General features: G+C 46.0%; 1 protein-coding gene across 2 annotated transcripts in view; it reads left to right on the forward strand.

The window, feature by feature from the left end:
- Nucleotides 1-21,446, forward strand: part of ANKRD12 (ankyrin repeat domain 12) — a 358,273-nt gene that overhangs the window by 56,470 nt on the left and 280,357 nt on the right. The gene's annotated exons all lie outside the window — the stretch shown is intronic.

Genomic DNA, 21,446 nt, shown 5'->3' on the forward strand with positions numbered 1-21,446 from the left:
TCACATTTTAGGTTTTTCCGGTCCTGACGAAGTGCTACTAGACCCGTTAGGGGCTAAAGAGGCACGAAACATGTTGACCCAACCCACCTTGGCAGCCCTTTAGGAACATTAAATCCACGTAAGGATACCCACGCTGTCTTTTAATTAGACTCGAGCTGCCTAAAAAGAAACCAGACCTGAGTAGGATTGCTCCAGACCTATTTTATCTCACTAACCTGTGCACTACCCAGCCCTCACACCCGCACGCACCCAACGGTTTCTTCAAAAGATCTCCGACAAAGAGCCCTGTTAACAGGAGCCCGTCAAGCATTGCAGTGCTGGCCCGACGAGGCGCAAGGCCCAATGAAGAAGCATGACATCCTCCGGGGTGTGTGAGGGCATAATGAAGAAAGACTTCCTTTCCCCTCACGTCCAGTTAGGAACTGCACACCCCGTTGATTCTCAGTCCTCCTCGGGAGCTTGTGTGTAAGACCTTGTAAACTCAGCTCCCAGTCCCTCATTTTTTAAAACAAAGGAGTGTGTAAATGACAGAAATGTAGAGGCACATTCGAAAGAAGTTCTCTGAAAGGTGAGCACTGATGGAGCAGGTGGTGGCGAAGGAAATGTCGCACTGCCGTATAGAAGCAACTGAGGTTACAAATCGGTGTTTGGGTGTATGTTCATAATTACTTCTTCGGTTTATTTGTGTTTCCATTATGAGACCAGCCCATTTTTTTCTCTTCTTATACATGTATTGTGTTGTCAAATGTCAAAATAAGCTTTATTCGATATTCACGATGGATATCATAAAAGCATTCATAATAATTGTTAAAAAAGATCACTTTACATTCATAACACGTAATTATCAAAAAAAGATATACAATTTTAAAAAGACATTTTCACAATTAATTTGAAAAAAAACTAGATATCAAGAAAAGGCTAGTATGCATTTAAATCTTAGCAAACTGCCAAATCACGTAGACCCTGATAACGAGTTTCTAAATTTAAGTAGCAATTTTAAGTAATGTTCCATTTTACATATGACATCCCTGTCCTCCAGCTCTTGTAGACGTTCCAACGCATCTCTGCAAGACCTTAGACCCCCATCTTTTCAACAGAGGTCTCAATAAGGCTTTCCTGGGGATCGTATAGTAAGTACAAAATAATATAGAATGAATGTTTGATTGGGCAGAAATATCATCACAGGGACATAATCCCAAAATTCGCGACCAATCATTACATACCGGAAATGTTATAAGACGAAAAAAGGAGCCCAATCTGAATCTTGTAAGCAGCATTCTTGTAAAACAAGAAAAGTCAGTAGAAAGATATAGTTGTAGCCCCTTATTCAGGGTGATCCTTTGATAAACCTGGATTGATTTATTTAATTTCTGGGTAGCCCACCTTTTGGCTTCCAGGTGGTCCAATAGGGTCTTTCTCAGGTTTTTCCTTGAAATATGCTCCAATGTCGTTGGGTCGGTATAGTACTCCGGCCGATCGATATCTTGAAAGACCTTTTTTACGTATGCTAGCCATTTCACATGTTTGCCCCCTCCAAGTTGAGAATATCCATTATTATTTCTCGATTTAGAGCGGTCTCAGAGGTGGTCCAGATTTTATGCCATAGAAGGGGTGGCTCAACTTTAATTAAATCTGTAATAAATGGTAAGCCTAGCTCTATATGAATCATATAGACAGATGTTGCTTTTGGTGTCGCTAGCAGGTACCTTAAAAAATTGTTTTCTGCTACTTGGATTGATAAAATGTTATTATCAATGCCCCACAGGCCGGCCCCATAAATCGCTGTTGAAACACACTTAGCTTTATATATCATGGTAAGTTGTTTTACTGGTCTCCCTCCTATTTTGCTTGCAAAGTCACGTAGTCCTCCAATTGCTCTAACAAAGGCAAGTTTCCTTGCTTTGACAGCAGACTGCCATAGCACCTTCCTATTTATACATATTCCCAGATACGTAAAATTGTCAACTAACTCCAGTCTTTGATCCTTAATAAATATGGGACATGGAATTTCCTTTCTTCCCTTGCTGCATGCCATAGAAAAGGTCTTCCCGATGTTCACTTTCAAGCCCCTTTCGTGCATATAATCAGTAAATGCGGCAACAGCTCTTTGTAGCCCCAATCTTGTTTGTGAAATAATAGCCGCATCGTCGGCGTACAACAAGATTGGGATGGCTTGGCCTCCCACCTTCGGATAATCACATTCGATGTTTTTTAAATGCTCACCAATGGCATTTATATAGAGGGAGAAAAGCAGGGGGGCTAAAATGCACCCCTGCCTAACCCCTCTATTGATGGTAAACCTTGGTGAACATTCTCCCTTCAGGCCAAACCGCACCCTGGCACCAGCATCTCTGTACAGTTTCATAATAAAAGCAAGAATTGATGGATCCATCCCTAGACGCTCTAGAGTTTCCCATAGCTGATCATGGACCACACAGTCAAATGCTGAGCTTAAGTCTATATATGTTATGTAGAGGTTACCCTTCTTTACCTCTACATATTTAGACATGATAAGATGTAAATTCAAGCTCTGCTCGACTGTGCCCCTTCCCGATCGGAAACCATATTGGAGTTTTGAAAGTATGTCCTCCTCTTCTGTCCACTTATGCAAACGTTTCAGGATGATTCGCCCCGCAATCTTCATCAAAGAATCGAGCAAGGAGATAGGCCGATAACATGATGGCAGGTGCCTGTCTCCTTTTTTATATATGGGTATCACTATTGCTTCAGCCCAAGTTGGAATTTGGCCAAAGGCATTCGCTGAATTCAAAGCAGCGGTTAGTATTGGTGCCCACAAATATATTTCAGCCTTGAAAACATCTGCAGGGATGGCATCCGGACCAGGTGCCTTCCCAGACGGACTCTCCCTTATAGCTAGCATCACCTCCTCATACGAAAACACAATGTTGGTAATACTTTTATTCGTAGATGGTGAGGTTATATATGAGGGGAGAATGGAGACCAACGGGGTGCTATTTGAGGAAGTTGGTTTGCTGTATAATTCTTGAAAGTGGGCAGCCCAGGTACCTCCATCGATTGCAAGGTCCAGGTGCCTCTCGGGCATTTTTATCCATGGAAGTGGAGTGTTTAGAAATTTCCAAAAGGCTGAAGAGTCACGGTTTTCACTAGTTGTCAAAAGGGTCTGCCACGCTTCCTCCTTCAGAGATTTTTTCCTATTTTTGATAGCAAGATAATATCGGAGTCTGGCTTGACGTATCTCGATAATTTGTTTTGGTGTTGTATGTAGAGCTTTCTTCAGTGATTTTAAAGCTCTTGAACAGTCTTTGTCGAACCACCCTTTTGGGGTAATAGGGCCTGGCTTAAACTGTCTTGTAAGAAGTGTTTTGAGACTCTCTTTTTAATTTTCAAGAAAGCTTCCAGGATAGATTGGGGGTGTTCATTTACAGACAAACATATGTGTATCTCCTCCCACCTCAGCTTCAATAAATTTTTAAGAAGATTAGCTGGATTGATTTTTTCCCATTTAAGGGTATAACCATTTAATGTCCCCAGTCTAATGGGTTGTTCATAGTTAGTTCTGGGATTTTCATGACTAATACTAGAAAAGGGTAACACAACGGCTAAAGCCAAAGGATAATGATCACCAAATAGATGATCAAGAGTGTCCCAACAAGATATTAAAGAGGCATGCATCTTTGAAAAAAGGATGAAGTCAATGGTGGAATTTACTGCTCTGCCGTGAAAAGTGGGTTTGAATGGCTTCAAAGGGAGTGATAAAACATTTGCAAAATCTAAATTAAAAGAAGCCATGAAATTATTTAATAATTCCCCTATATTTGTGTGTAAGAAGTGATCTGGCATATCGTCCTCTAATTCCTTATCTTGTGGGGGAGAAAAAGCACACACACCCCTGGAAATGTTTTGACAAATATGACAATTAAGATCACCCATAAACGCTGTCGCACACTCACCCCCACACGTTTCTTTAATCGAAACAATGGCTTGAGACATGTCATCTAAGACTTTCTCCAAACGATCTATGGGCATATTATTATAAAAATTAATGATTAGGAGACTCAGAGCCGGACCTAATTCCATAACTATTATTTGATAGGAATCCCTGAGTACATGTTTCCGAATCCTGTGTCCCACATCTACACTAACGTATATACACAGACCCCCCCAGTGTCTGCCCTGATTACTCTCTATTGCCGATGAATGAAAAGTTTGGAAGCCCAATAAGTGTATCGGGCTAAGCACCCAAGTTTCCTGGAAACACAGGACAGAATAGGAATTTACTACCTCCAGCCATGCTGGTTGAACAATTTTTGATGATATTCTGGCCAAATTCCAACTAAGCATATGTAGTTTGGAGGATGGTTCCCGAGTTTCCACACGGGTATGCAAGATATTTATATTATTTCGCTGATTGACAGGGGGTGAATAGTGTGCCAATTGCTGTATATTTGCCCCATTTACCAACCCTTTTGATGTCTTGCTGTTATCCGAAAAGCTCTTCGTGGGTGGTACATTTAGAGGTATACCGACATTCTTCTCCCCCTCCCAATTTTTGACTTTCTCTACAGAGAGTCAGTCTATATCCTCCAGACCATAGAGTGGCTCATAATAGTTGTTGCAGGGAAAGTTCCAGGAGGGAGTTATTGGCGGGAAACAGTTGCCATAACCCGCTTGATCATATCTAGGGGTTAAGGGGGTGTTATTTCCCCACGGCCTGCCACTATTTAAGTGTAGATCGTGGGCAGGAAAAATATCTCCCCTCTTTCCCTGACCTGTGAGATGGAAATTTCGCGGTGGTCTTTGTTGATATCGGGAAATAGGGTTCTCATGATAATGTTTGGAACGATATGGTTTTGGGGGCATTAAAGCTTCTGGATAAAAATATGGTAAAGGTTTAGGTGAAATCGGGCCTTTATTGAAAGCTGAAAACCAATCCATAATATGGATGGTGACTCTAGGATCTTTAAAAGTGATTATTATTACATCGCCCTCTATGTCTTTAGGGCGTAGGCCCACCCAGTTAGTTCTCCTCACCATAACAATGTCCCCATTTAGATGGGATGGCAATGGCCTGTTATTTTTTAGCCAGTAAATGACCTTATTTTTAAGGCTAACATGGTCTTCATATCCTACTGAAGTTGGTAATGGCAGAACCCCCGTTAAAACAATGACATTGTGAGATGCTGCTGGTGGTAGATCCACATGTCTCTCACACAGTGATCTCTTATATTTCGGGGCAAGATTTTTCGTATCCCGCGTGGATTTGGTATTCCCCATTCTAGCCGAATCCACGAGAGATTTTATTTGAGCTGACTGTGCTCGGGAATCTAGGGGCAATTTAGATGGACCAGAAGAGACTTTATTTGTTGGCCGCAAAGCAGCTAGAGGTGTTGGTATAGTGGGGGTATTTGGTCCCTTTGCAGTTTTATCAGAATTGGGCATTTTTACCTCTTTGGTCACTTTCTCTCTCTCCTTGATAATCGGTGGGGGGTTTACCAAGTCCTTACTAATTGGAATGTTTAGGGTGGGGCATCCTATAAGAGTATCCAATTGAGCTCCCAATTTCTTTACTCTCTCCACTATTGGGATAAGTAATGCTTCCATTAAGTGCTCCATCGCATCAACAAAGTCTTTTATGGAGGGAGGAACCTGGGAGGTTAGTGTGTTTCTAAGGACATTGGGTATCCCTTCAGCTATTTGATGTAATTCTTTCATTAGTGAATCCTTGCGGGGCATTAATTTGTGAATAGTAGCGTCTGCCTGGCCCAAACTTTTTTTCCTGCGCTTTTTTGGGGGTGATCTAATGATTACCTTTTTCTTTTTCACAGAATTAGGGCCTCTCAACGATTTGGGGGTCTTATGCTTAATGGTGAATAGATCACATTGTCTTCGCTGTCCCGACTCCGAGGATAAAGATACCTCCATAATGCATGAGTTTTCGTAATCAGTAATCTTAGGAGGTTTAGGAGTGACGAGATCAATATCAATAGTTAAATTACTACTAGGAAGGGGTTGCTCAAGTAGGTTACTGGTAAAGTTTTCATGGTTAAGAGACGAGCTGGACTGGAAAATTAAAGGGATGTTATCCGTATTGAATAACTCAGCGTCAGTATTTTCCAGAATTGGGTAGGCCAGCTGTACGTCAGGAAGAACTTTAATACCAGGGTCCAGAACTGTGTTTTTAAGTTGCTCAATTGATAGACGTCTAGCGGCACGGCGCTCAACCTGGGCCAGCTCTTTGTCGACCTCAGCATTGGCTTTTATAAAATATTTATCCAGTGGACCCAAAATGGAAGAACCCAGCCTAGATGGTAAAGCGTCATCAGTGGGCATAGACATACCTGGCGTGTGTTCCTGAGAACGTGATGTATTGGAGTAAGTCCCAATAGCGGAGTAATACACGGCAGGGGAGTGGCCAAGCCGAGCCTTATCTGGCCTTGGAGGGCCGTAGAGGGCCCGCCCTTTGCCCGGGCTTCGCCCCGGGCTCCGACCCGCGCGCGTCCCGCGGTGCGCGTTAATGGACTAACTTAAATTGTAATTGCAATTGGAAAAGAGGAGGCGTGGCACTGGGAGGGGGCGCGGCTCACACGGGAAGAGGACCCAGCTGTTGATGTTGAATGCTGGTCCTCGCAGTCCCGGGGCCGCGCCTCTCGCCTCCTCTGCGGCCACAACGCTGGTTCCCTTCCTCACGCGGGAGTCAAAGGCGGCAAAGAGTCTTTTCAGCTACTCCTGTAGCGAAGGGCTGGACACACAATGATAAAACCTCTGAGCGAGCGGCACCCGCGTAGCGGGGGCCGCGAGAGGTAAAAAGCGTTTTCCTGGAGGCGTGGCACTGGGAGGGGGCGCGGCTCACACGGGAAGAGGACCCAGCTGTTGATGTTGAATGCTGGTCCTCGCAGTCCCGGGGCCGCGCCTCTCGCCTCCTCTGCGGCCACAACGCTGGTTCCCTTCCTCACGCGGGAGTCAAAGGCGGCAAAGAGTCTTTTCAGCTACTCCTGTAGCGAAGGGCTGGACACACAATGATAAAACCTCTGAGGGAGCGGCTCCCGCGTAGCGGGGGCCGCGAGAGGTAAAAAGCGTTTTCCTGGAGGCGTGGCACTGGGAGGGGGCGCGGCTCACACGGGAAGAGGACCCAGCTGTTGATGTTGAATGCTGGTCCTCGCAGTCCCGGGGCCGCGCCTCTCGCCTCCTCTGCGGCCACAACGCTGGTTCCCTTCCTCACGCGGGAGTCAAAGGCGGCAAAGAGTCTTTTCAGCTACTCCATGTATTGTGTTAACTTTGCTGCTTGAGATTTTCACTAAAGAATGGTCATCATAATCTTCGCCTCTGTGTCTTTAGTAGAATCTAAACCACCTGTCGCGATAGTGGGGAGATATTACTTTGTTCTTCCTAGAGGAGGCGATGTTTTATTTACATAGTATACTGAGCTTTGCCATAAGTGAAATATGCTTGCTTAGTTGTGGACCATTGCATGTAAGGCGGTGTCATTCAGCATTTTGACTATAACATGCATGCATTGAAAGTGACATCTGGGGCGGTAGTGTTTATCTGCACTGAGCCGTTATTCCTGACATTGCATTGCTCTTTACGTGTTGTTGAAAATAATACAAATTATTGTCTGTGGGGTCTGCAAGTTTAATTTGGCGTGTGTTACGCCAGCGATATATTTTGACTTTACAATCGAACACATCACTTCACTGATTAAGTATATAGCAAGAAAGACTGGCAAAGAAAAGTATGCTACTGCAATAATCCATGGGTTTTTGCTTTCACAAACCTAAATTTTTATGCCGCACTACATATATATATTTTGCTATTTCTGTTTTCTGTTCGATTTAGTGTACAGGACTGTTTTGGTGGCGATCCAGCCCGGCTCGTCTGGGGCTGGGGAGCGTGAGTAAGCACGTCTGCTGTAATCAGCTACTATTAGAAGGCAAATGAACGATCGCCCTGCGTCCTGATATCGGCCCTGAACTGTGTTGCTATAGAAACGCACTTCTCTGAGCTGAGCTCAGAGAAGCTGTTCTATCCTGTAGCAACTGTGCAGCGAATGTAGGATGGGAATGGCTGGAACTCAAAGCATTTATTTCACTGGACTCTGCTTTCCAGCTAACTCCAACCACGCAATCGCAAATTTTTGCTCGTCGGGCATTCATGTTTTTCTTTCAATAGCCCTCCCTCTTCAATCTCTCAACAAAAGAATACATGGCAGACCTTGTTTTGGAACTCGCATTGCCTGCTGAATTACTCTTGTACTTCTATCCAGAATGAACAGGGATTTTCATAAGACTAATATAGTGATTGCTATTTCAGCCTAAAGAAAGTGTAACCCTATACGATATGAGTGAAGGTTACCAATGCACTCACTCGCTCTTACGTTCGGTGATAGCAAAGTACTACTTTGTATAATTGTTAAATTAAGTATGCTTTTGTTTCTGTCTTTTGAAGGAGTACACACAGTCACTTTCTGTTGGCCTAGTTTCCCCAACCCACGCGCTCAGTTGCTGCATGCTGCTGCAGCAAGCTCGTATTCTGTATGGCGTGATCATTTTACATTTATGCCTTAAGCAGTTCTGTCTCCTATGCCCCAGTGTCCCATTCTCTTTTGCACTAAATTCTTATCCGATTAAACTCGCCCTACTTCTGACTATTAAAAACCATGTTTCCTCGCTAAATGTTGTGGTCTCATGCTTGCTTTTTCAGTTGCCCATCAGGATCTATTTGCTCTCATCATGTGTCTTTCTCCCTTTGAATTCTTCAGTTCTCATTCCTCTTTTCAGGCAATCATAAATCCACATTATTATCACAGTCCCCTTTGCATATTTAGCCAGTTTTCTTCAGTCTGTTTGTCCTTCACCTTCTTAGACCGTGTTGTCTCCTGCATGCTCACGAGTCCCACAATTCTCTTGAGGCAGGTGTATTTGTCTCGATAATAGCTCTCCCTCTAGGCCTATAAGATGTATTGTTCTCTCACCCTCTGAATGAGTGGATATCGTTTTATAGAGTATGCGGTTACCCACAATGGAGTATACAAAATAGTGCTGGACGGAATGTTTGAACTAATCTCAGCCGCTGGTAATTACATGGGTTCGCATCCTGGTCAATTATTTTGCACACCATGGATTTTATGACCATTTTCCACCTGGCAAAAGAGCTGCGTATTACACTAGCTCTGCAAAATATAACAACGTGGCCAACTCTAGATTACAGTTTAGGTCAAAATGGCTATAATTAAGATCCGTTCGGGGAATGTAGTCAGGCCAGACGGGGTCCCTAATGATATCTGTGTGATTAACTTGAATCTGTGCCCCCCCCCGTACCTAACATTTTTAAAGCAGCAGGGAAGGGAACTTTACCCATTAAGTGGTTAAAGTCAGTGATCGTACCCATCTTTAACAAGCATTGGAAATGCAATAGGTCTCGCAGCATTAGAGTTAGTGCATTTAGAATTGTTTATGGGTTTTTTGTTGTAAATCTTTTGCATTTTTATTTTTTTTTGCCAATGCTAAAGAATTACAAATCAAAAAAGCAATAAACAATTGTAAAAGCTGTAACTAAAAATCCTACGAGACCTATTGCACTGTGTGAGGGTGAGGTGTTGAGGGTGAGTGAGGGTGGGGATGAGTGAGGAGTTGAGTGTGAGTGAGGTGTTGAGGGTGAGTGAGGTGTTGAGGGTGAGTGAGGTGTTGAGGGTGAGTGAGAGTGAGTGAGGGTGAGGGTGAGGGAGGGTTATTGCGAGTTAGGATGAGGGGTTGAGGGTGGGTGATGGTGAGGGTGAGGTGTTGAGGGTGAGTGAGGATGAGTGAGGGTGAGTGAGGAGTTGAGGGTGAGTGAGGGTGAGTGAGGGTGAGTGAGGGTGACTGAGTGTAAGTGAGTGTGAGTGAGGGTGAGTGAGGGTGAGTGAGGGTGAGTGAGAGTGAGTGAGGGTGAGGTGTTGAGGGTGAGTTGTTGAGGTTGAGGTTTTGAAGGTGAGGTGTTGAGGGTGAGGTGTTGAGGGTGAGGTGTTGAGGGTGATTGAGTGTGAGTTAGTGAGGGTGAGGTGTTGAGTGTTAGTGATGGTGAGGTGTTGAGGGTGAGTGAGGGTGAGGGTGAGTGAGGGGGAGGGGGAGGCGTTGAGGATGAGTGACGTGTTTAGGGTGAAGTGTTGAGGGTGTGGGTGAGGAATTGAGGGTGAGGGAGGGTGAGTGTGGGTGAATTGTTGAGGGTGAGGTGTTGAGGCTGATGTTTTGTGGGTGAGTGAGGGTGAGATGTTGATGGTGAGTGAAGGTGAGGTGTTGGGTGAGGCGTTGAGGGTCATTGAAGTTGAGGGTGGTTGAGTGAGGATGAGTGAGAATGAGGGTGAGTGAGGAGTTGAGGGTGAGTGAGGGTGAGGTGTTGAGGGTGAGTGAGGGTGAGTGAGTGTGTGATGTTGAGGGTGATTGAGGATGAGTGAGAGTGAGGGTGAGTGAGGATTTGAGGGTGAGGCGTTGAGGGTGAGGTGTTGCTGGTGAGTGAGGGTGAGAGTGATTGAGTGTGAGTGAGTGTCAGTGAGGGTGAGGTAGCGTCTTACTGATTGCCCGTGAAAAGCCCAATTATCTTCTTATATGTGAAAAAGAATGAAATGCGATAGGTACATTTTACAAAAAAAATTGTGAGCTTATGTGTTGTATTTATTGTTATAAAATAGCACTCGCTCGGTAGGGAGGCTACTTCAGAGCTGATAAAAACAGAATTATACATTTAATAAACTGTCATTTTTTGTCCTGTGTGTTTAAGCGTAGTTGAGACATTGACAGCACGAGTCTGAAATATAAATGAAAACAACGCAGCAGGACCCGGCGCCTTTTCATCCCTAAAAGTATTTACCATTTGAGGAAGGACAAGGCGCGAACCCGAAATGCATCGAGGGGTGTGATGTACAAGTTGCCTATCTAGAATGTGAACGATTGTCCGATAAAGTATTTCAATCAATCATGCAATAGAAGTATAGAAAATTATTTTCAGCAAAGAAAAGACAAATGCACCAGTTTACGTTGGGATGACTGAATGCCAGCCACGGATACAAGAAAATTTATCAGGGATTCCAGGCTGCAATCGCGTAGAGTGTTAGGGGGTGTGAGGGGGGGAGGATGAGTGAAGTTATTTGCGTAAGAGAGTGTGTGAGTGTGTTAGTGTGAGGGTGAGTAAGTGTGTGTGAGGCTGAAGGTGTGTGATGGTGTATGAGGGAGATGTTGTTTTAGCGTTACTGAGCGTGTGTGAAAGAGTGTGATAGTTTTGTTGTGTGAGGGTGATGTTAAGAGTGTGTGTATATGTTAATAATAATTAAGTAATGTGTTGTTTGTAACTAAAGGTGTCCCCTTTGTATTACTTCAGTCTTATGTGTATATTAGTATGTAATTTTAAATGTGTATGTATTGTACTAACTATGTGTATGTTTTGTAACATGTTTGTGTAGTCTCGTTTTTATTTTTTTTTTAAAATGGCCGACGTATAGCGTCACGTCGACGTCTGCTATGTTTAGCGGTCTAGTTTATTTTTGAGTTGTGTGTGTTTTTTGTTTACGTATTTTTCTAGCCAATCGGAGCGCGACGTTTTTGACGTAGCGTTCCGATTTGCATACGTCAACCGTTGAATTCCCCATTGATCGAGAATGTTGGTGTGCGGAAGGCGTGTTCTTGTCCCGGTGGTGTTGCTGCGTCGTTTGACAGGTAAGAATGTATTCCTAAGTTTATTTTAATGTAATGTAATGTAGTATATATACTATGTAAAATTTAAATACTTGCTAAATTTATTTAATTCACTCGTAATATTTGTAAATGTTTGTAATGTAACATAAAGTAGTGTTTTTTATTGGCGATGTGTAATGCATATGTTTTGTTAAACTGTAATGTAATGTATTAATGTCCTTTTTTTGGTAATTTGACATACAAAAGGGGTTTGTTTCATTTCGAAGTGGTAAATGTGTTGTAATATATTGATGTAAGTTGTTTTTTTATTATTTTTTTGTGTGATGCTGAAGTAGTCGGATAATTTGTTATTGACGTACTTGAAGTATGAAATGAAACTTTGTGTCTTTGCTGACTGTAGTATTTTTAGCAATGTATGAACGACATGTACAGTGAACTAATGTATTTTTCGTTAGATTTTTGTGACTGACTCTTTCTATGTTCGTAATATGTTTTATTGTATTTGAACTAATTCCGTCTGGATAAATGCTATTGTGTTAAGCGTTTCTTTTTTTGTGTAAATCTCGACTATTGTATTCAATGCGTCCCATTTTCCGGATGAATCGTTCTTGTTTATTTCCCTCTGAAAAATTTGATTGTTTCTGAATTTTTGTTTATTTCGTCATATTTGCTTTATATTAGACGGAATTCCGTGAGAAGAAGTGCTATTGTTGTATGCGTCCGGTTTTTTGTGTAACTGTTGACTACTGTCTTTAAACCGTCCCATTCTCCGGATGAATAGTGCTTGTTTATTGCCCGGCGAAAAAGTTGCCTGTTTCACTTGTGTCTTTGTATCTCCTCGTCCTCGCTTCCTGCCACATATTTGTATTTGTTTCCTTTGTGTAATATTGTTGTAATATCGTACGAATTAAATTTACTTTTTGGCCCGAAGACTGATTAACATCCTTGCATCCTTTTAGGTCAATGATGTTAAGTTTTTTTTGTGTCTAACGTATCTGATGCTATACTCCGTCGACCCCCTTGTTTTCCGTCCTGAAATTTCTTTATGTGTAAGAAAATGGCCTAACATTCCTCAAATTGCAGAGTGGGTGAATGCTGCAGAGTGGGTGAATGCTGCAGAGTGGGTGAATGCTGCAGAGTGGGTGAATGCTGCAGAGTGGGTGAATGCTGCAGAGTGGGTGTATGCTGCAGAGTGGGTGTATGCTGCAGAGTGGGTGTATGCTGCAGAGTGGGTGAATGCTGCAGAGTGGGTGAATGCTGCAGAGTGGGTGAATGCTGCAGAGTGGGTGAATGCTGCAGAGTGGGTGAATGCTGCAGAGTGGGTGAATGCTGCAGATTGGGTGAATGCTGCAGAGTGGGTGAATGCTGCAGAGTGGGTGAATGCTGCAGAGTGGGTGAATGCTGCAGAGTGGGTGAATGCTGCAGAGTGGGTGAATGCTGCAGATTGGGTGAATGCTGCAGATTGGGTGAATGCTGCAGATTGGGTGAATGCTGCAGATTGGGTGAATGCTGCAGATTGGGTGAATGCTGCAGATTGGGTGAATGCTGCAGATTGGGTGAATGCTGTCTATTGGGTGAATGCTGTCTATTGGGTGAATGCTGTCTATTGGGTGAATGCTGTAGATTGGGTGAATGCTGTAGATTGGGTGAATGATGGAGATTGGGTGAATGATGGAGATTGGGTGAATGATGGAGATTGGGTGAATGATGGAGATTGGGTGAATGATGGTGAGTGGGTGAATGATGCAGAGTTTCTGAAAGATGGATAGTGTGTGAATGATGGATAGAGTGTGAATGATGGAGAGGCAGAGTGCTGTTGCGTTTTTGAGTGTTAGTGTGTGTAACTGAGGGTGAGTCGTTGAGGGTGAGTGAGGGTGATGTTGAGTGAAGGTGAGGGTGAGGTGTTGAATGGTATTGAGGGTGAGGGTGAGGTGTTAAGGGTGAGTGAGTGTGACTTGTTGAGGATGAGTGAGGGTGAGTGAGGTGTTAAGAGTGAGGTGTTAAGGATGAGATGTTGAGGGTGAGTGATGGTGATGTTGAGTGTAGATGAGGGTGATGTGTTGAGTGTGAGTGAGGGTGAGTGATGGTGAGGGTGAGTGAGGGTGTGGAATTGTGGGTGAGGTGATAAGGGTGAAGTTAGTGAGGGTGAGGTGTTGAGGGTGAGGGTCTGAGGGTATGCTGTGCTGTACCTGCTCCGTGTGTGAGGGAAGCTTGCACTGTTGCCGCCTGTGCTGTACCTGATGTATGTGTGATGAAAGCTTGCACTGCTGCTGTCGGTGCTGTACCTGTTCCATGTGTAAGGGAAGCTTGCACTGCTGTTGGCTGTGCTGTACCTGCTCCGTGTTTGAGTGAAGCTTGCATTGCCGTTGCCTGTGCTATACCTGCTCCGTGTGTGATGGAAGCTTGCACTGCAGCTGCCTGTGCTGTACCTGATGTATGTGTGAGGGAAGCTTGCACTGCTGCTGTCGGTGCTGTACCTGTTCCATGTGTAAGGGAAGCTTGCACTGCTGTTGCCTGTGCTGTACCTGCTCCGTGTTTGAGTGAAGCTTGCATTGCCGTTGCCTGTGCTATACCTGCTCCGTGTGTGATGGAAGCTTGCACTGCTGCTGTCGGTGCTGTACCTGTTGCATGTGTAAGGGAAGCTTGCACTGCTGCCGCCTGTGCTGTACCTGATCTATGTGTGAGGGAAGCTTGCACTGCTGCTGCCTGTGCTGTACCTGCTCTGTGTGTGAGGGAAGCTTGTACTGCTGCCGCCTGTGCTGTACCTGATCTATGTGTGAGGGAAGCTTGCACTGCTGCTGTCGGTGCTGTACCTGTTCCATGTGTAAGGGAAGTTTGCACTGCTGTTGCCTGTGCTGTACCTGCTCCTTGTTTTCGAGTGAAGCTTGCACTGCTGCCGCCTGTGCTGTACCTGATCTATGTGTGAGGGAAGCTTGCACTGCTGCTGTCGGTGCTGTACCTGTTCCATGTGTAAGGGAAGCTTGCACTGCTGTTGGCTGTGCTGTACCTGCTCCGTGTTTGAGTGTAACGCATTCAGCCGGTCCTTCCATTATTTGCTAGCGTTTTATTACTAAAAGAAACAAAACTACGAGTCCCAGAATGCAATGTTGTAGCTAAAAGCCCGGGACTGCTCGTGAAGTGTTATGGCTGAGTGGCGTTGCGTGGCTGAGTGGCGAAGCGTGGCTGAGTGGCAGTGCGTGGCTGAGTGGCGTTGCATGTGTGCGTGGCGTTGCGTGTGTGAGTGGCGTGTGTGAGTGGCGTTGCGTGGCTGAGTGGCGTTGCGTGGGTGAGTGGCGTTGCGTGGGTGAGTGGCGTTGCGTGGGTGAGTGGCGTTGCGTGGGTGAGTGGCATTGCGTGGGTGAGTGGCGTTGCGTGGCTGAGTGGCGTTGCGTGGCTGAGTGGCGTTGCGTGGCTGAGTGGCGTTGCGTGGGTGAGTGGCGTTGCGTGGGTGAGTGGCGTTGCGTGGGTGAGTGGCGTTGCGTGGGTGAGTGGCGTTGCGTGGGTGAGTGGCGTTGCGTGGGTGAGTGGCGTTGCGTGGGTGAGTGGCGTTGCGTGGGTGAGTGGCGTTGCGTGGGTGAGTGGCGTTGCGTGGCTGAGTGGCGTTGCGTGGCTGAGTGGCGTTGCATGGCTGAGTGGCGTTGCATGGCTGAGTGGCGTTGCGTGTGAGTGGCGTTGCGTGTGAGTGGCGTTGCGTGTGTGAGTGGCGTTGCGTGGCTGAGTGGCGTTGCGTGGCTGAGTGGCGTTGCGTGGCTGAGTGGCGTTGCGTGGCTGAGTGGCGTTGCGTGGCTGAGTGGCGTTGCGTGGCTGAGTGGCGTTGCGTGGGTGAGTGGCGTTGCGTGGGTGAGTGGCGTTGCGTGGGTGAGTGGCGTTGCGTGGGTGAGTGGCGTTGCGTGGGTGAGTGGCGTTGCGTGGGTGAGTGGCGTTGCGTGGGGGAGTGGCGTTGCGTGGGTGAGTGGCGTTGCGTGGGTGAGTGGCGTTGCGTGAGTGAGTGGCGTTGCGTGTGTGAGTGGCGTTGCGTGGCTGAGTGGCGTTGCGTGGCTGAGTGGCGTTGCGTGGCTGAGTGGCGTTGCGTGGCTGAGTGGCGTTGCGTGGGTGAGTGGCGTTGCGTGGGTGAGTGGCGTTGCGTGTGAGTGGCGTTGCGTGTGTGAGTGGCGTGCATGAGTGGCGTTGCGTGGGTGAGTGGCGTTGCGTGGGTGAGTGGCGTTGCGTGTGTGAGTGGCGTTGCGTGGGTGAGTGGCGTTGCGTGGCTGAGTGGCGTTGCGTGGCAGAGTGGCAGTGAGTGGCTGAGTGGCGTTGCATGTGTGCGTGGCGTTGCGTGTGTGAGTGGCGTGCATGAGTGGCGTTGCGTGGGTGAGTGGCGTTGCGTGGGTGAGTGGCGTTGCGTGGGTGAGTGGCGTTGCGTGGCTGAGTGGCGTTGCGTGCGTGAGTGGCGTTGCGTGCCTGAGTGGCGTTGCGTGGCTGAGTGAAACAGGCAGAAACGTAAATGGAGAGGGGGGTGAGAGTTAAAAGAGAGAGTGAAACAGGCAGAAACGTGGAGAGTTAAAAAAAAAAGCAAATGAATCTAAGCTGCGAGATGTGGCATAACAGAAGGATTGGTACTGCGTGCACCGCTGCTTGGGGTATCTGCGAGATTTGTGTAAGTAAATGGAGAGGGGGGTGAGAGTTGGAAGAGAGAGTGAAACAGGCAGAAACGTGGGGAGTTAAAAGAAAGAGGGAATGAATCTAAGCTGCGAGATGTGGCATAACAGAAGGATTGGTACTGCGTGCACCGCTGCTTGGGGTATCTGCGAGATATGTGTAAGTAAATGGAGAGGGGGGTGAGAGTTAAAAGAGAGAGTGAAACAGGAAGAAACGTGGAGAGTTAAAAGAAAGAGCGAATGAATCTAAGCTGCGAGATGTGGCATAACAGAAGGATTGGTACTGCGTGCACCGCTGCTTGGGGTATCTGCGAGATTTGTGTAAGTAAATGGAGAGGGGGGTGAGAGTTAAAAGAGAGAGTGAAACAGGCAGAAACGTGGAGAGTTAAAAGAAAGAGCGAAAGAATCTAAGCTGCGAGATGTGGCATAACAGAAGGATTGGTACTGCGTGCACCGCTGCTTGGGGTATCTGCGAGATTTGTGTAAGTAAATGGAGAGGGGGGTGAGAGTTGGAAGAGAGAGTGAAACAGGCAGAAACGTGAATCTAAGCTGCGAGACGGAGAGGGAGGGAGAGAGGAGGAAAAAGAGAGGGGGAGTGAGACAGAGGGAGGAACACAGTTAGAGTGAGACAGAGGAAGACAGGAGAGAGGGAGGGGGAGCTATAGATGTAGGGAGAGCGCGAGAGAAAGAGAGCGATAAAATTATGTGTATGCCGGGAGGGCTCAGTGCACGAAGCCTTCGGCTGCAGGGTCCTGTGATTAACTTCATGGTCAGTTTTATGTTGTTGCTGTCCCTCCAAGCGCAATGCCGCTGCCAGCAATACCAGCATCAAAGAAAACAAGACGGAGGGAAGAGAGGGGAGAGGGGAGAGGGGAGGGGGGAGGAGAAATGCGACACGGCGGGAAGGGGCAGGCAGGATGACTCAGGGGAGGGGGCGGAGCGGGGCAGAGCGGCATGTGGGTGTGAACAAGCCGGGCCTTTGAAGTGAAGCTAAGTTTCACTTCAAAGGTGTCGGAGGAATGCGGGCGGCTGTGCACGCGCTTTTAAGCTCAATGCACATGCGCATTGAGCTTAAAAGTCACGGGCACTGCAAGGAATCGCCACGATTCCTTGAAAGTTAGATAAAGTCTGGATGAGCCCCTATAGTCTCGCTTGCTCGATGCGCATGCGCATCGACAGGCGAGACCTAAAAATGGTATTAAGATGGACCATAAGTGCAATCGCCCAATGTCATTTCTCAAGTCCACCATTTAGGCATTAGGTAAAGTTATTTTGTAGAAACTGGACTCTTGGGCAGTTAATGCCATCTAGTGCGACACTCAATTGGAGTTTAGAACGGAACTAGGCACAGTAGACCAGTGCCTGAACCTTGAGCTCTTCATTAGGAAATGCACAAGAGGTAAAGAAGTTTTTTCTTTTTTTCTTTTGGAGTTTACGGAACTTAGAAGTGTATTTGATTGTGCTGACCATGCCATATAATGCCACATCATGAAATCACTAGGGGTAGATGAGACTTTCATCCATTTTCTAAGTCACATATATCAAAATGGTACTGCTAGGATCTATTTATGTCCATAATGGAGAATGCTTCAAACCCTCCGTTGTCAGAAGGGGACTCAAATATTAATATGCATATAAAAAAAAATATATAAATATATATCGAATATTATGCCAGAATAGACATTCTTCCAGTCCCCGCTCTATTGAATGCTGACAATGCAGTTCTCTTGGCCAGAATGACTAATGGCCTACACAGCTTGCTGGATTCTTTTATAGAATATGTGGGTTAGCTTAACCTAAAGCAGAATTTTAACAAATCTATAACCATGATATGCGGTAAATGTTCCACAAAGATGCAACCCTTTGCTGTAAATGACAAACCTATGCCCAGAGTACAATTCTTCTCATATCTGGGATACATTTTGATCATATTGCTAAGTAGAATCATTTGGAGAGGTCACAAATTCAGCAATATAAAAAAAAACCACTGAGGCAGTGTTTTGATTAGCCACCAATCTGGGACAATCTCCAGTCAAGAAAATGTTGGAAATACATTATAGGTAAGTGTGTCATAGCTGCTATCAGTGGTGCTGGGTTGTAGGGTAATCTCTCGTGTAAACAGCTGCAGATTGCAGAGTTCTTTCACTAGAAGGTTTGCTTGCAGTCCCGAGGAGAACCTCATCCTTTGTTTGCCTTACGGAACTGGGGCTTCCGTATTTTAAAGATCTTATAAGACTGCACCTGATGATGTTGTGGCACATTATATTGTCCAAAAAGGAAAAAGGTTTCAATAGGGCTCTGGTGAAAGAATCTTTGTACTTGGATCATGCTTTCAATATACTGTGGCTGAATGTAATTAAAACAACCTTTAACCAGATAGGCATCACTATGAATTACGTTGACATAACCTGTAATATTGAACTGTATAAAAATAACATGTATGCACAGTAGGGATAGCCAAGAACTAACTAAACCAACTGTTGCTGCACATACTATGGTTCTTTTCAGAGAATGCATGTAGCTGTATCGCTTGGGTCTGTCATAAACCACCAACACCAATACATGCTGACACTGTTGCTACTGGGCACCATCCATTTTTTGGTTGCCTTCCCGAATGCGGGTGAAGGGTTCAGAGATAATAGAGCATGTTCCTGTGACGACATTTCTCCTGAAAACACACTGTACTTTTTCCTGTTTCGCTGTTTTTTCTAAATATCATAGAGCACGTTTTTTAAAACCAGTTTTACTACATTTTACACGGTAGAAACAAGCTTTGTTGTTCCTTCAATGATTAGATTCTCTCCCTAAATGTGTGGCTATATTATGTTTTATTAATTGTCCAGAAAGACTCAGTAAATGTTTAACAACAGATTAAAGCATTCGCATAAATGTGGATTGCACCACCAATTCCAAAAGTAATTCCGTTCAACCACTGTTTGTATCACAAAACTTTCTTTATTCTTCTTTTTCAACAAAAAACAGCCAAGCAGCCAACACGTTTCGTCCTACTTCTGTGGACTTCATCAGGGCTGTGGAACATAAAACATATAGTGTGTAGTACAACGAAAATAACCACGGATGGAGAATAATACAAGATGACACACAGTATTTACACTTCGATTTCCAAAAAGAAACAAGCATTAAAAATGCAATAGGTCTCGCAATAGAAGAGTTTAAAATTTTTCGTTTTGCAAATGGATGAGTGGCGTTGCGTGGATGAGTGGCGTTGCGTGGGCGAGTGGGGTTGCGTGGGCGAGTGGCGTTGCGTGTGGCGTTGCGTGTGTGAGTGGCGTTGCGTGTGTGAGTGGCGTTGCGTGGGTGAGTGGCGTTGCGTGGGTGAGTGGCGTTGCGTGTGTGAGTGGCGTTGCGTGTGTGAGTGGCGTTGCGTGTTTGAGTGGCGTTGCGTGGGTGAGTGGCGTTGCGTGGGTGAGTGGCGTTGCGTGTGTGAGTGGCGTTGCGTGTGTGAGTGGCGTTGCGTGGGTGAGTGGCGTTGCGTGGGTGAGTGGCGTTGCGTGTGTGAGTGGCGTTGCGTGTGTGAGTGGCGTTGCGTGTTTGAGTGGCGTTGCGTGTGTGAGTGGCGTGGCGTTGCGTGTGAGTGGCGTTGCGTGTGAGTGGCGTTGGGTGAGTGGCGTTGCGTGGGTGAGTGGCGTTGCGTGGGTGAGTGGCGTTGCGTGGGTGAGTGGCGTTGCGTGGGTGAGTGGCGTTGCGTGGGTGAGTGGCGTTGCGTGGGTGAGTGGCGTGGCGTTGCGTGTGAGTGGCGTTGCGTGGGTGAGTGGCGTTGCGTGGGTGAGTGGCGTTGCGTGGGTGAGTGGCGTTGCGTGTGAGTGGCGTTGCGTGTGAGTGGCGTGGCGTTGCGTGTGAGTGGCGTGGCGTTGCGTGTGAGTGGCGTTGCGTGGGTGAGTGGCGTTGCGTGGGTGAGTGGCGTTGCGTGGGTGAGTGGCGTTGCGTGGGTGAGTGGCGTTGCGTGTTTGAGTGGCGTTGCGTGGGTGAGTGGTGTGGCGTTGCGTGGGTGAGTGGCGTTGCGTGGGTGAGTGGCGTTTTGAAAATGCAAAATTGTTGTTTATTTATTTTTGTTTGTGAAATAAAGTTAAATAAAAACAATTGTGCATTTTCAAAACACAAGCTAACAAAAATGTCACTGCTAATAAATGTATCTGTTTATATTTGCATTAAGGGTGCAGTACTTCACAACTCTACAGGGACACCTAGTAACAGCCTGTGGTACTGCACCCTTTCCTTGAGACCTAACATGGAAATAGAATTACGCAGTGTCGTAAAAAGCAAAACAAAAAAACATTAGCATTGGCAATGGCAATAGCTCAAAGTTACACTAATGCAAGACCAATTGCATTACAAATACTTGTTACATTTTGGTTACCGATCCGTGTCGGATCAGTGACTAAAAATAGAAGAAAACATATGAAAGTGGTTTTATTTCATTTTTAAAGTGGATGGGTGATTCTGAGGGCGAACGTGATGGGGGGGGGGCGAGAGAACGAAGCAACAAAGGGGGGAGGTGGAGAGTATGTGGAAGCAACAAGGTGATAAGTTGCACAAAGGGCGCCGGTGGTGGAAGCCGTGGATAGAGCACATGGACAAGCGCAAGAGAGAGGAATCAGGGTGAAGCCGGTGGGTGACAGAACAACAGAGAGTGCAGGAGGAAAGACTTACACAAGAACAAGCGTTTTTTGAGTGGTTTTGTAGCCTTTGCGGTGTGCCGCGTTTTAACTTTATATGCTTAAAGCTAAAGCGCGGGGTGCCGTCAATGCTATACAAATTAAAAAATAGAAAGTGAAGGCAGGCGCCCGCCATGTTGAAATTTCACTAATGCAGACCTATTTCAATGCAAATACTTGTTTAATTTTGGTTACCGATCTGTGTTGGATCAGTCACTACAAATACAAGCATAGGTGTCGCATTTGTGAAAGTTAAAGCTCTTGGTTTTGAAAATGCTGAAAAGCCGAAGAGGTATATGCTGTGGGTGGTCTCTGCAGCAGGACGTAAGTCAGAATTTAAAAGCCCAGGCAGTGGCCAATTGGAGGAGCAGGCCTTGAGGACAGCATGCATCGTAAAGGGCCGGTGAGCTGCTGACAATAGACGCATGGGTACCATAGTTAAAGTGTACCATAGTTAAAGTTAAAGCAAGGCAAGGTGCGCTGTTGAA

This window comes from Lissotriton helveticus, chromosome 4_1 (assembly GCF_964261635.1).
Source record: "Lissotriton helveticus chromosome 4_1, aLisHel1.1, whole genome shotgun sequence".
NCBI classification, from domain to species: domain Eukaryota; kingdom Metazoa; phylum Chordata; class Amphibia; order Caudata; family Salamandridae; genus Lissotriton; species Lissotriton helveticus.